The sequence below is a fragment of the Artibeus jamaicensis genome, unplaced genomic scaffold, assembly GCF_021234435.1.
Source record: "Artibeus jamaicensis isolate MK-2021 breed Jamaican fruit bat unplaced genomic scaffold, CSHL_Jam_final scaffold_3222, whole genome shotgun sequence".
Classification (NCBI taxonomy): domain Eukaryota; kingdom Metazoa; phylum Chordata; class Mammalia; order Chiroptera; family Phyllostomidae; genus Artibeus; species Artibeus jamaicensis.
The window spans coordinates 6,866,532-6,880,914 of record NW_026522038.1 but is presented as its reverse complement, the minus strand read 5'-3'; positions in this window follow the sequence as shown (position 1 = coordinate 6,880,914).

The window sequence follows — 14,383 nt, the reverse complement described above, 5'->3', positions numbered from 1 at the left end:
GGACTTCCTCTGTGGCCCCACTGCAGGCCTGTGAAGTGGGCAGGGAGATGTCACAGTCATGCCCCATCTCTGAGCAGAAAGAGAAACTAGGGGAAAAAAAACCCATTTACTTTAGCAAGAGAAAAAAAATACGTAGGAATAAATTTAACCAGGGAGGTAAATGACCTATACTCAGAAAACTATAGAACACTGAAGAAAGAAATTAACAAAGATACAAATAAATGGAAGCATATACCATGTTCATGGATTGGAAGAATTGATGTCATTAAAATGTCCAAACTACCCAAAGTAATCTATAGATTCAGTATAATTCTTATTAAAATACCAAGACCATATTTCACAGATCTAGGACAAATATTTCAAAAATTTATATGAAACCAAAGAAGACACATGATGCCTCAGCAATCTTCATAAAGAAAAACAAAGTAGGAGGAATCACAATACTTGATATAAAACTATAATCTAAGGCCACTGTAATCAGAACAGTCTGGTACTGGAATAAGAACAGACGCATAGGACTGCTGGCCAAAATGGAGGCATAGGTGGAAATACTGTACCTTTCTCACACAGTCGAATTTAAGGACAACAAAGATTTAGAAACAAAACCACAACCAGAACAGACAGAAGATTGGGCTGTACCCAAGTCCAACAACAATGAACCATTCATCCAGACCGGTAAGAGGGGCAGAGTTGGCAGCCGGCAGAGGGGTCCTGGCAGAAAAAGGTGGTTGTAGACAACCCGGGTGTGTGAAGGAAACCAGCAAACCCAGTGAGACGCACAAGGTGGTTGGCTGACTGTGGACACACATTCGTGCACAGATACACCAGGCAAAAAATGGGCAGTGAGACAGACAGTTCAACCTAGGGCCTCAGTGATGAGAAAAGCACTGATTGGAAAAACTTTTGGGGGTTGATGTACCGGGAGAGACTCCCAGCCTCACAGGAGAGTTTGTTGGACAGACCCACAGGGTCCTAGAATGTACACAAGCCCACACACCTGGGAACAAGCACCAGAAAGGCCCAATTTGCTTGTGGGAAGTGGCAGTGACAGGAAATAAAGCCTAAAAGCACTGATTGAAAAGGTGCCGGTTTGTGGGAAGCAACAGAGGGGACTGAAATCTGAGAGAGAGAGCAAAAAAAGCACCATTGTTCCCTCTCTGACCCTGCCCCCACATACAGCATCACAACCCAGTTACTGGGTTGCCCTACCCTGGTGAACACCTAAGGCTCTGCCCCTTACTACCTAACAGGTGGGACAAGACAAAAAAAAAAAGGTATAAACAGAAGAATAGATCAAAGCTCCAGAAATAATACAACTAAATTACCAAGAGATAGCTGCCCCATCAGATGCACAGTTCAAAACACTGGTAATCAGGATGCTCACAGAACTGGTTGATTTTGGCCACAAATTAGATGAAAAAATGAAGACTACAGTAAGTGAAATGAAGCAAAATGCACAGAGAACCAATAGTGATGGAAAGGAACTGGGACTCAAATCAATGGAGTGGACCAGAAGGAAGAAAGAAACAACCAAACAGAAAACAATGAAGAAACAAGAATTCAAAAAAATGAGGAGAGGCTTAGGAACCTCCAGGACATCTTTAAACATTCCAACATCTGAATTATAGGGTTACCAAAAAGGGAAGAGAAAGAGCAACAAGTGAAAAGTTATTTGAACAAATAATAAAGGAGAACTCCAATCTGGCAAAGGAAATAGACTTCTAGGAAGTCCAGGAAGCTCAGAGAGTCCCAAGGAAGGTGGGCCCAAGTAGGAACACACCAAGGCACATCATAATTAATTAGCTAAGAGTAAAATAAAGGAGAGAATTCTAGAAGCAGCAAGAGATAAGGAGACAATCACCTACAAAGGAGTGCCCATCAGACTGTCAGCTAATTTCTCAAAAGAGACAAGAAGGGGCTGGAAAGAAATATTCCAAGTCATTAAGACAAGGATCTACATCCAAGATTGCTCTATCCAGCAAAGCTTTCATTTAGAATGGAAGGGCAGATCAAGTGCTTCTCAGATAAAGTCAATTTCAAAGAGTTCATCATCACCAAGCTCTTACTATATGAAATGTTAAAGGGACTTATCTAAGAAAAAGAAGATAAAAAATATGAACAGTGAATGGACAGCAAACTTACAGTTATTAACAACCACACCTAAAATAAAAGCAAACTAAGCGGACAGCTAGATCAGGAGCAGAGCCACAGAAATGGAGATCACATGGAAGGTTAGCAACAGGAGAGTGGGAGGAGGAGGCGAGGAATAAGGTACAGAGAATAGGTAGTATAGATGGTGGGGAGAAAATAGGAGGAGGGCAAGAATAGTGTGGGAAGTGTAGAAGTTAAAGAACTTATGACACATGGACATGAACTAAAGGGAGGGAATGTGGGGGGAGGGGTGTGCAGGGTGGAGAGAATGAAGAGGGGAAATGGGACAACTGTAATGGCATAATAAATATATTAAATAATAAATAATAAAATATATTTTAAAAAAGAATAGACACATAGATCAGTGGAACAAAATAGAGATCCCAGAAATAAACCAATGTCTTTATGGTTAATTAATATTTGAAAAGGGGGCATGAGCATACAATGGAGTAAAAATAGCCTCTTCAATAAATGGTGTTGGAAGTATGGGACTGTACATGGAAAAAAAAAGAAACTAGACCACCAAATTACATTGTACACCAGAATAAACTCAAAATGGATAAAATATTTAAATATAAGCCATGACATTATAAAAGGCTTAGAGAAAAAGAGGCAGTAAAATATCAGATATCCCACAGAACAGTATTCTTGCCAATATATCTCCTAGGGCAAGGGGAATAAAAGAAAAAATAAACAAATGGGACCACATCAAACTAAAAAGCTTTTGCACAGTTAAAAAATACATTATCAAAATGAAAAGAGAACTGACTATATGGGAGAACATATGTGCCAATGACATATTGGACAAGGATTTGATGTCCACAGTATGTAAAGATGTCCACAATATGACTCAACACCAGAAAAACAAACAATCCAGTTAAAAAATGGACAAAGGATGTGAACAGACACTTCTCCCAGGTGACCATATGAATGGACCATGTCTATATGAAAACATGCTCAACATCACTAGCCATCAGAGATTCAAATTAAAACCACAGTAAGATTTCCGGCCAAGATGATGGCATAGGTAGATACACTCTGCCTCCTTGCACAACCAAAAGAATGACAACAACCAATTTAAAAACAAAAAATAACCAGAACTGCCAGAAAATTGAACTGTATGGAAGTCTGACGACCAGGGGAGTTAAAGAAGAAACATTCATCCAGACCTGTAGGAGGGGTGGAGACTGGCTGCTGGGGTGGAGAGGACTTGGGGCAAGGTGGCAGCTGGAGGACTAGGTAAAGCATTGGCTGACAGACCAGATGGTCCCACATTTGCATTCTGAAAAATTGGGAAGAAACAAATGGGGAATGAGACAGACCATACAACACAGGGTTCCAGTGCAGGAAAAGAAAGCCTTGAAACTTCTGACTGAAAGAACCTGTGGTATTTGAGGTAGGAGAATCTCCCAGCCTCATGGGAGAGTTCATTGGAGAGACCCACAGGGTCCTAGGATGTACACAAACCCGCCCAAGCAGGAATAAGCAACAGAAACGCACAATTTGCTTGTGGGTAGCAGCGGAAGTGACTGAAAGCCAACTGAGAGCTGAGCAAGTGGCATTGTTCCCTCTTGAACCCTTCCCTGACATACAGCACCAAATTTGTTGGGACTCAGGTTTTCCCTCCCTAGCAAATATCTAAGGCTCTGCTCCTCACTACATAACAGACTCACTGAGACAAAAAAATATGGCCCAAATGAAAGAACAGATTAAAGCTCCAGGAAAAATACAGTTAAGTAATAAAGAGATACATAATCTATCAAATGCAGAATTCCAAACACTGGTAGTCAGGATGCTCACAGAAATGGTTGATCATGGTCACATGATCACATGATAAAATGTAATCCCAGAAATGGTTGATCACAGAAATGGATGGTCACAGAAATGGTTGATTACATGGTCACATGATAAAATAGAGGAAAAAAATGAAGGCTATGAAAAGTGAAATAAAGAAAAATGTTCAGGGGATCAACAGTGAATGGAAGGAAGCCTCAAATGAATGGTTTGGACCAGAATGAAGAAGTAAACATTCAAGTGGAACACAATGAAGGAACAAGTGTTCAACAAAATGAAGAGAGGCTTAGGAACGTTTAGGACAACTTCAAACATTTCAGCATCTGAATCTTAGGGAATCTTCAAATGTTCCAGCATCTTTCTGGGGAGGCCAGAAAAAGAAGAGGAAGAGCAAGGAATTGGAAACTTATTTGAACAAATAATGAAGAAACCTTCACAGAGCAATATTTTTCCCAATCTGGCAAAGGACATAGACTTCCAGGAAGCACAGAGAATCCAAAAGAAGTTGGACCCAAGGAAGCACACACCAAGGCACATCATTATTACATTACCCAAGATGAAAGATAAGGAGAGAATCTTAAAAGCAGTAAGACAGAAGGAGAGAGTTACCTACAAAGGAGTTCCCATTAGACTATCAGCTGATTTCACAAAAGAAACATTACAGGCAAGAAGGGGCTGGAAAGTAGTGTTCAAATTCATGAAGGCAAGGACCTACATCCAAGGTTATACTCTCCAGCAAAGCTATTTAGAATGGGAGGGCAGACAAAGTGCTTCCCAGATAAGGTCAAGTTGAAGGAGTTAATTGTGACGAAGCATTTATTATATGAAATATTAGAGGGACTTACCTAAGAAAAATAAGATAAAAAGTATGAACAGTAAAATGACAACAAACTCACAACTCTCAACAACCAAACCTAAAGCAAAAACAAAAACAAAAATGAGCTAAGCAAACAACTAGAACAGGAACAGATTCATAGAAATGGAGATCATGCGGAGGGTTATCAGTAGGGAGGGGGTGGGGGTAGAATGGGGCAAAAGGTACAGGGAATAAGGAGCATAAATGGTAGGTACAAAATAGATTGGGGAGGTCAAGAATAATATAGGAAATGGAGAAGCCAAAGAACTTATATGTATGACCCATAGATATGAACTAAGGTGGGGGAATGATAGTGAGAGGGTACAGAGTGGAGGGGAATAAAGGGGAGAAAAAATGGAACAGCTAACACAGCATAATCAATAAAATATATTAAAAATACAAAAACAATGCTCTTTGGCTTTTAGAAAATTGCCAGTACAGAAAAAAGGCAATGACTTCAAGTGACCACAATTGATTGAAATGCCCTTTCATTTCTTAATTTGTTTGATGATTAGAACATAATGCCGAAAGCTTACCTTTGAGGACTTCCGCCAAGATGGAGGTATAGGTGGATGTGCCGTGCCTTCTCACACAACCAAGTTTAGGGACAACTAAATATTAGCATCAGAAAACACAACCAGAACACGGAAAATTGAACTTTTCGGAAGTCCATTAACAACAAATTCTTCAGCCCGACTGGTAAGGGGCGAAACCGGCGTCTGGTGAGGGGTCGACTCGGTTGGACCAGGGCGCGGAATCCAGATGCGCGAATCCAGACGCACGGGTTCCAAACGCAGGATTGGACCTAGTGAGCGACCGAGCAACCCACCGGGTGAGCGACTGCAGAGGAGACAGTGGGGAGGCGGTGCTGCGTGTTGACTGCGGTTGCCTATTTGTGCGCGAGCGGACAGGCGAGGGAGTGGGCGGTTGGACCGGCCACGGTGGTAGTGGGCGCCGCCATTTCCCCGCTCTGACCACGCCCCCACATACAGCGTCACAACCCAGCGACCTGGGAGTCCAAAGCGCCGCTTCTCACATTTAAAGGGCCAGAACAGACCAAAAATGTCGCAGGAAGACCTCAAAGCCCCAGAGATAAATCTAAGCGACGAAGAAATAGCAAAACTCTCAGACGCACAGTTTAAAACACTGGTCATCAGGATCCTCATAGATCTGGTTGATTATAGCCACAAATTAGAGAAACATATGAAGGCTAAACTAATGGAAATGAATGGACGGGAAACCCATAGCGATGAAAAGGAAACTGGGACTCAAATCAATGGAGTGGACCAGAAGAAAGCAAATAATGGCCAAACAGAAAAGAGTCAAGGAGCAAGAATTCAAAGAAATGAGGAGAGTCTTAGGAACCTCCAGGACATCTTTAAACGCTCCAATATCCGAATTATAGGGGTACCAGAAGGGGGAAAGGCACAGCCACCAGTGGAAAACTTATTTGAACAAATAATAAAAGAAAATTTCCCCAATCTGGCAAAGGAAATAGACTTCCAAGAAATCCAGGAAGCTCAGAGAGTACCAAAGAAGTTGGACCCAAGAAGGAACACACCAAGGCACATCATAATTACATTAGCCAAAATTAAAATGAAGGAGAGAATCCTAGAAGCAGCAAGAGCTAAGGGGACAATCACCTACAAAGGAGTCCCCATCAGACTGTCAGCAGATTTCTCAAAAGAGACCTTACAGGCAAGAAGGGGCTGGAAAGAAATATTCCAAGTCATGAAATCTAAAGACCTACAACCAAGATTGCTCTATCCAGCAAAACTTTCATTTAGAATGGAAGGACAGATTAGGTGCTTCTCAGATAAGATAAAATTCAAGGAGTTCATCATCACCAAGCCCTTATTATATGAAATGTTAAAGGGACTTATCTAAGAAAAAGAAGTTAAAGAAACATGAACAGTGAAAGAACAACAAGCTCACAGTTATTAACAATCACACCTAAAATGAAAGCAAACTAAAAGGACAGCTAGATCAGGAGCAGAACCATAGAAATGAAGATCTCAAGGAGGGTTAGCAACAGGGGAGTGGGAGGAGGAGATGGGGGGAGAAGGTACAGAAAATAAGTAGCATAGACAGTAGATAGAAAATAGATGGGGGGGCAAGAATAGCATGGGAAATATAGAACCTAAAGGACTTGAGACACATGGACATAAACTAAAGGGGGGTAATGGTGGGGATGGGGGGCAGGGTGGAGGGGAATGAAGGGGGGAATAGAACAACTGTAACAGCATAATCAATTAAAAAAAAAAGAACATAATGCCAATAAAATTAAGACCATATAACTTGATCTTTCTTTAGATATGCCCCCCTCCAAAAAAATAAAACCTCAATGAGATATCACCTGACACCTGTCAGAATGGCCATCATTAATAAATCAACAAACAATAAGTGCTGGTGAGGATGTGGAGTAAAGGGAACCCTAGTGCACTGTTGGTGGTCATACAGACTGGTGTAACTACTGTGGAAAGTAGTATAAAATTTCCTCAAAAAACTAAAAATTAAGCTGTCTTTTGACCTAGCAATGCAGCTTCTGGGAATATAACCTAAGAACCCTGAAACACTAGTTCAAAAGAACTTATGCACCCCAGTGTTCATAGCAGCACAATTTATAATAGCCAAGGGCTTGAAACAGCTTAAGTGACCATCAGTAAATGAGTAGATAAAAAAAACTGTGATACATTTACACAATGGAGTATATGAGGCAGAAAGAAAGAAGAAACTCTTAACTTCCATGATAATATTGAATGGAACTAGAGAATATTATGCTAAGTGTAATAAGCCTGTTGGTGAAAGACAAATACCATATGATCTCTTCTGTAAGAGGAACATAATGAACAAAAATAAACTAATGTACAAAATAGAACCAGAAGCATGGAAACATGAAACAGACTGACAGTGACCAGAGAGGAGGGGGAGGATGATAATGGTGGAAAGAAGGGGAAGGAATTAGTTATAGAACATGTATGAATGACCCATTGACATGGACAACAATGTGGGTATTGAATGTGGGAGTGGGTGGGCTGGATGGAGGAGGGCAAAGGGGAAAAAATGGGGGCAACTGTAAAAGGATAACAAGCATCTGATGGATTGCTTATCTCCATTTTGTTTAGTTATTTTTCTGGAGCTTTGTTCTGTTCTTTCATTTGGACCATATTTCTTTGTTTCCTCCTTTTGGTGGCCTCCTTGTGTTTGTTTCTATGTATTAGGTAGAGCTGCTTTAACTCCTTGTCTTAGATGAATCACCCATTGTAGAAAAGCTCACCGGGTAAGTTCAAATGGGTGGAGCTTTAGGTAATCACAGCACAGGGCAACCGTTGTGAACCAAGTTGATGGAGTCTCTGATATGGTGTTGCCACTCTGTGGCTCTGTGTGGGGGAGGGCTCAGACAATGCTTCCGCCTGTCCTCTGGAATTTTGTCTAGGAGGAAGCTGTCACCCCGCACTTGCTCTGATTCCAGACACTTCAGTTTCTCCCCCTATGCCATTGATGCCTTTCCAGCTGCTGCCCCAGTGCTGGAGCCTACAGGGAATGAGTCTTCATAAGTCCTAAGTCCATTTCAGGTCCTTTAAGAGGAGAGTCCTGAAAGTCCTGCAATTTCTCCCACCTCCCCAACACCCACTGGTTTTTACAGCCAGAAATTATAGAGACTTATCTTGTAGGCAGTGGAACCTGGGTTGGGTGGTCTGGTGTAGGGCTGGGATCCCTTGTTCCCAAGGTATCCCTCCTGACATTTATCCACCATCACGCCCACTCCATGTCTCTGCATCTCTCCATGTCTCTACCCCTCCTACCCATGTGGATGAATGTGGCTTCTTTAATTCCTTGGTGTTGGACTTCCATACAGCTTGATTTCTGATGATTCTGGGTAATTAATATTTGTTTTGTAGTCGAGTTGTAATTTTTGTTGTTGCTTGATGCAGACTCCGACCAGTGGTGTCCATGGTGTTGTGGATGTGATGAACACAAACTTCAGAAATCCTGTGGAGAGAAAGGGACAGTATGGCCACTCTCTGAGTGAGAGAGCACCTCAGCCCTTACCTGGATAGGCCTTTACTACTTTCTAATAGCATACATCAAAGAAGGTTTTCATTCATTATGCTCAGGTTTGCTTTAGGTGATTACTTTTACATGTGACAAGGGAAAGGATGTTGCTGATTGCTTCTTACTGATAACAAAGGAAAAAAATGTTGCAAATGCAAGGGAACAATAAAAGTGATTGATCCGGGCAGGTTATTGGCCAAGATGGAGGTGTAGGTAGACACACTGTGCCTCCTCGTACAACAACAATTTAAAAACAAAAAACAACCAGAACTGACAGAAAATTGAACTGTATGGAAGTCTGAGAACCAAGGAGTTAAAGAAGACACATTCATCCAGACCCGTAGGAGGGGCGGAGTTGGGCAGCTAGGGCAGAGAGGACTTGTGGCAAGGCAGACCTGGTGGTCCCATATTTGCGTGTGGGTAAACCAGGTGAAACAAAGGGGGAGCAGGATGGACTGCACAACCTGGGGTCCCAGCTCAGGGAAAGAAAGCCTCAAGCCACTGGTTGAAAACACGTGTGGGGGTTGAGGTGGCAGCAGGAGAAACTCCCAACCTCACAGGAGAGTTCACTGGAGAGACTCACAGGGTCCTAGAACACACAGAAGCCAACCTGCCCAGGAATCATCACCAGAAGGGCCCACTTTGCTTGTGGGAAGTAGGGGAAGTGACTGAAAACTGGCAGAGAGCGGAGCAAGGGGTCCCCGTTGTTTTCTCTTGGACCCCTTCCCAACATACAGCATCACAATCCAGCAATGTAGGTTACCCCACTCTGGTGAACATCTTAGGCTCTGCCCCTTACTATGTGACAGGTGTGTCAAGATAAAAAATGGCCCAAATGAAAGAACAGATCAAAACTCCAAAAGAAATACAACTATCAGATAGCCAGCCTATCAGATGCACAGTTCAAAACATTGGTAATCAGAGTACTCACAGAATTGGTTGAATTGGTCACAAATTACATGAAAATATGATGGCTATGCTAAGTGAAATAAAGGAAAACATACAGGGAACCAATAGTGATGAGAAGGAAACTGAGACTCAAATCAATGGAGTGGACCAGAGGGAAGAAAGAAACAACCAAACAGAAAAGAATGAAGAAACAAGAATTCAAAAAAAAAAAATGAGGAGAGGCTTAGGAGCCTCCAGGACATCTTTAAACATTCCAACATTTGAATTATAGGGGTACCAGAAGGGGAAGAGAAACAGCCACAAGTGGAAAACTTATTTGAACAAATAAGAAAGGAGAACTTCCCCAATCTGGCAAAGGAAATAGACTTCCAGGTAGTCCAGGAAGCTCAGAGTCTCAAAGAAGTTGGACTCAAGGAGTAACACACAATAATTACACCAAGGCACATCATAATTACATTAGCCAAGATTAAAATGAAGGAGAGAATCCTAGAAGCAGCAAGAGATAAGGGGACAGTCACCTACAAAGGAATTCCCATCAGACTATCAGCTGATTTCACAAAAGAAATGTTACAGGCAAAAAGGGCTGCACAGAAGTGTTCAAAGTCATGAAAGCAAGGACCTACATCCAAGGTTATACTCTCCAGCAAAGCTATCATTTAGAATGGAAGGGAACATCAAGTACTTCCCAGATAAGGTCAAGTTCAAGGAGTTCATCATCACCAAGCCCTTATTATATGAAAAGTTAAAGGGACTTATCTAAGAAAAAGAAGATAAAAATATGAACAGTGAAAGGGCAGCAAGGTCACAATTTTTAATAACCACACCTAAAACAAATACAAAAGTAAACTAAGCAAACAACTAGAACAGGAACAGAAACACAGAAATGGAAATCACATGGAGAGTTATCAACAGGAGAGTGGGAGGGGGAGAGAGGGGAAAAGGTACAGAGAATAAATAGCATAGATGGCAGGTAGAAAATAGGGGAGGATAAGAATAGTATGGGAAATGTAGAAGCCAAAGAACTTATATGTATGACACATGGACAGGAACTAAAGGGGGGGAATGTGGGTGGGAGGGGCTGTGCAGGGTAGAGGGGAATGAAGGGAGGAGGAAAATGGGACAACTCTAATAGTGTGATCAATAAAATATATTAAAAAAATAAAAATAAAATATAGAACAACCATAAAAAAGTGATTGATCTGCTTATATTCCATCCTTGGGAGAGTTAGCACAGACTTTAGGAAGTTACTTTAAAGATATGCAAAAAACATTTGCTGCTTCAGTTCAGGGCAAGGGACTTTTAGCAAAAGCAAGCCTCAAAGCAGCCTAGGTAGAATGCAGGCCTAGTTTCCCAGGGGAAAGCTGATCTGTGCACCTGGCTCCTGTGTGCTGCCTTGTGCCTGCCAGTTTTCCAAGTCAGGGCTGGGCTACATTTGCCACTGCCATAGAGATCGGTCCCCTATCATTGTTGTATGAGGAGGTGAGCCATGTTTACCTATCCTGACTGGAAGTCCCAAGTTTTGCTTTTTACATTGATTACCTATTGCTCAACTTCCAAAAAGCTTTCGAATGTTACCCCAAAATTCCAATAATATTTTAAGAAAAAAGGATAAAATAATGTTGAGCAAGTATAACCCACGTTTTCTTTCTTCTGGTTTTTTTATGACTCATCTTTGTTTTATATAAAATCCTACCCTGAGGAGGCCAGGGTTTTAGCTGGCCTCTATATAGTCACCAGCTGGCCTCACTTTCTGTGTAATTCCAGACCTCTGTTGACTCTGCAGCTCTTGTTTTATATCTGCTTCAAAATACATTATAAACTGTGTAATTGTTTTATGAAACAAATTAAACTCTGTCATGTGAGGACTATTTTTTTTTTGCTTTTTTCTTTCTTGCTTTTGGACTCTTCTCTGCCCTGGGTGAAATTTTTCAGGCAAAAAAATCTTTCTGGATCCTTCAATCACAAGAAAATTTCACTTTAGGAAAAATAAATTTCTGTCAAGGTTAATATAAAAATGTAGGCTTATAATCTAATTTAAAGTTCTATGGTCCTTCAATTTAGGCCTGCACAGGAATGAGGGATGCATGCTCTGCCTCTTCATGATTTCCTAATGCTACCCCCTCTTCTACTCTTAGGTTTAAATTCCTACTTCTCTGGAAGAAAGGAAAGAGGTAAGAAAGGTTTTATTTGACTGAAATAGTTGTATGTGGCACAAAAGTGGGAGCTACATCACCTTTTCTGACCTAGCCTCCAAAGTCTTTCAATGTCACTTCTTCTGCATTGTATTGGTTAAAAGAGAATCTCTCTCTCTTTCTTTCTCTTTGTCTCACACACACACACACACACACACACACACACACACACACACGCACGCACACACGCACGCACGCACACACACAGCCCAGTTAAGGGCAGGAGACAAAGGTAAGTGTGTCAAATATGATAGATACACAATTGTTGACCCTTTTTTTCCCCTGTGGGTGCTTTTTTTTTCTGGGAAACCCTTCTGCAGGAGGAGCTATGACTGCATTAAACAAATAATGTTCTCTTATCTGTTGCTAGCAACATACCTCTTATTATGGGCCTTTGGCTTCTCCAGGTTGACCTCTCACATTGCAGACTGCCTTTTTGCCCCAGGATTCCTATCTGGGTCTGAGACAAACACCTTTGCACACTTCACTGGAAGTACAGATCTTGTCCAGCACAGCCCTCTTTGCTGTTTATAATTAGGCTACTCTAATCACAGCTTTGCACCTTTAGGCTTCTTGCAGCGGAGTCCAGTCTCTGGTATCCCAATCTTCAGAGGCTGTAGGCCAAGTTCTTAGAGAGGTTCATAGAAGTTCTTCTGTCCTATATTAAGGTGAGGGAAAGTATTTTTCTCCTTTCACTGATCCCCTTCCCTCTGTAGTTCCCAGAACTCTTTCCAAAGACATTCCTTCTATAGGCTTCCTTGGTTTCAACATTCATGAAAATGGATATAGGAAATTGAGCGGTGTTGATAGAATCAGTTGCACAGTCCTTAGAATGTATTGCTTCAGTAGTCTAGCAATTTGGTTTAGACATTCCTTAGACTTTGGGGCCACTGGTGAAACTCTAAGACAAAAAGTCCTATTTTAATATCTTGCTACCCTTCAGCCAAGATTAATCAAGCAGAAATTCTACTTCCCCCATAGCGGTGTTTAATAAGTCCTAAAAATGAAAGGTCAGGCTTAACCAAGTTTAAAGGAAGGATATTCAGGAGTATTTCAATGCCAACGGGAGGCTGCATGATGTTGTGAGAGAAATTTGTAAGAACAAACTTGTGAGAGACGTGGTGGGTGTTCTTTGTAAACCAAGTGCTTGCCTTGTTTCCTTCAGTCTACTCTTTACCATGTGGTGAAGGGGTCATTTTAAAATGAGAACCCATTTGTACAATTCTCTTTTAATGCTCTCTGTATCTACTTTAAAAGATAAAGCCCAAGTTCTCAAGGTAAGTAATTAAACATTTTTTGCAATATTTGAATGTAATTTTAAGATAATGCATGTAGCTTCCAAGGAATTTTACTTTTGCCATGGACAACTTGGGCTATACTCTTCCTCATCCTCATGCTCTCTCTCTAGTTTTAGTTTCTTTTTATGTTTCATTTCTTACAAAGTAGCCAGGGTGGGTTAATCTATTAGGTATAATAGGCACATGTATAGATCCCATGATACTTTTAGGTGACCACAAAAATACATTATACATTAAGAGGAGAAACTGAATAAAATAATAATATTTAATAATTAATCCAGCCTGGAGTATATTTGTGCTTATACCAAAGTAGTCATAAAAAACAATTTATATATATAATGGAGAAGGGTCTCTTGAAAGTGAAACTGCCCAAGGCTCACACAAGTTGTAACACACACTGAAAGTAGCTAGCTCTAAAGCAAATAAACATCTCTTAACTGATAACCATATTCGAAATTCTTCAGAGTTTTTATGCTTGTGGGTTTGGTGATCCGTTTCATTTCTGGCTGGGTTATGCAATTTATTGGTCATAAGTCAAAATTAATGTCGGGCATAAAATTCTGGGTAATATTTATTTGAACAATAAGCCTTCAAATATGATCCAGTATCTACTTTGGTTTAGATTTTTCTTAACACAAGTTTTTCTTTTTTTAAAAAAATCAAGTTATTAAATTTACTATCATTGGCTTTAGGTTTATTTTTCACCAAAACCCATAGAACTATCTACTCGTAGTTTCAAAGAAGCATGAGGTAAACTATGTGTTGAATCCAACTGCCAATGTAATTTACAAAAGAAGAGAGAAACCTATTGAGAAACCACCCTCTTGATAATTCAGTGTCTGTTTTCTTGATCATGTCCTGTAAAAGTCAGTTTTCTATTGAATCGTAATTCGCAAACTCCAGTCTTGATTTTTCTTAGGTTTGTCTTTTCAGCTGCTAATTGAAAAGGATGTATATTTAACCCCAGGTAAAAAACCATCAGCTACGTTAAGGATGCTGTTAAACTATTTTCTTGGACAGGGCCTTGTAGAGTTCAGAAAGTTCACCTCTGCCTGATTGCTTATAGAATGCTTTTCTGTCTCACTTTGTCTTTATTTCTTCAAATTGCCTTCTGTGGCCACATCTT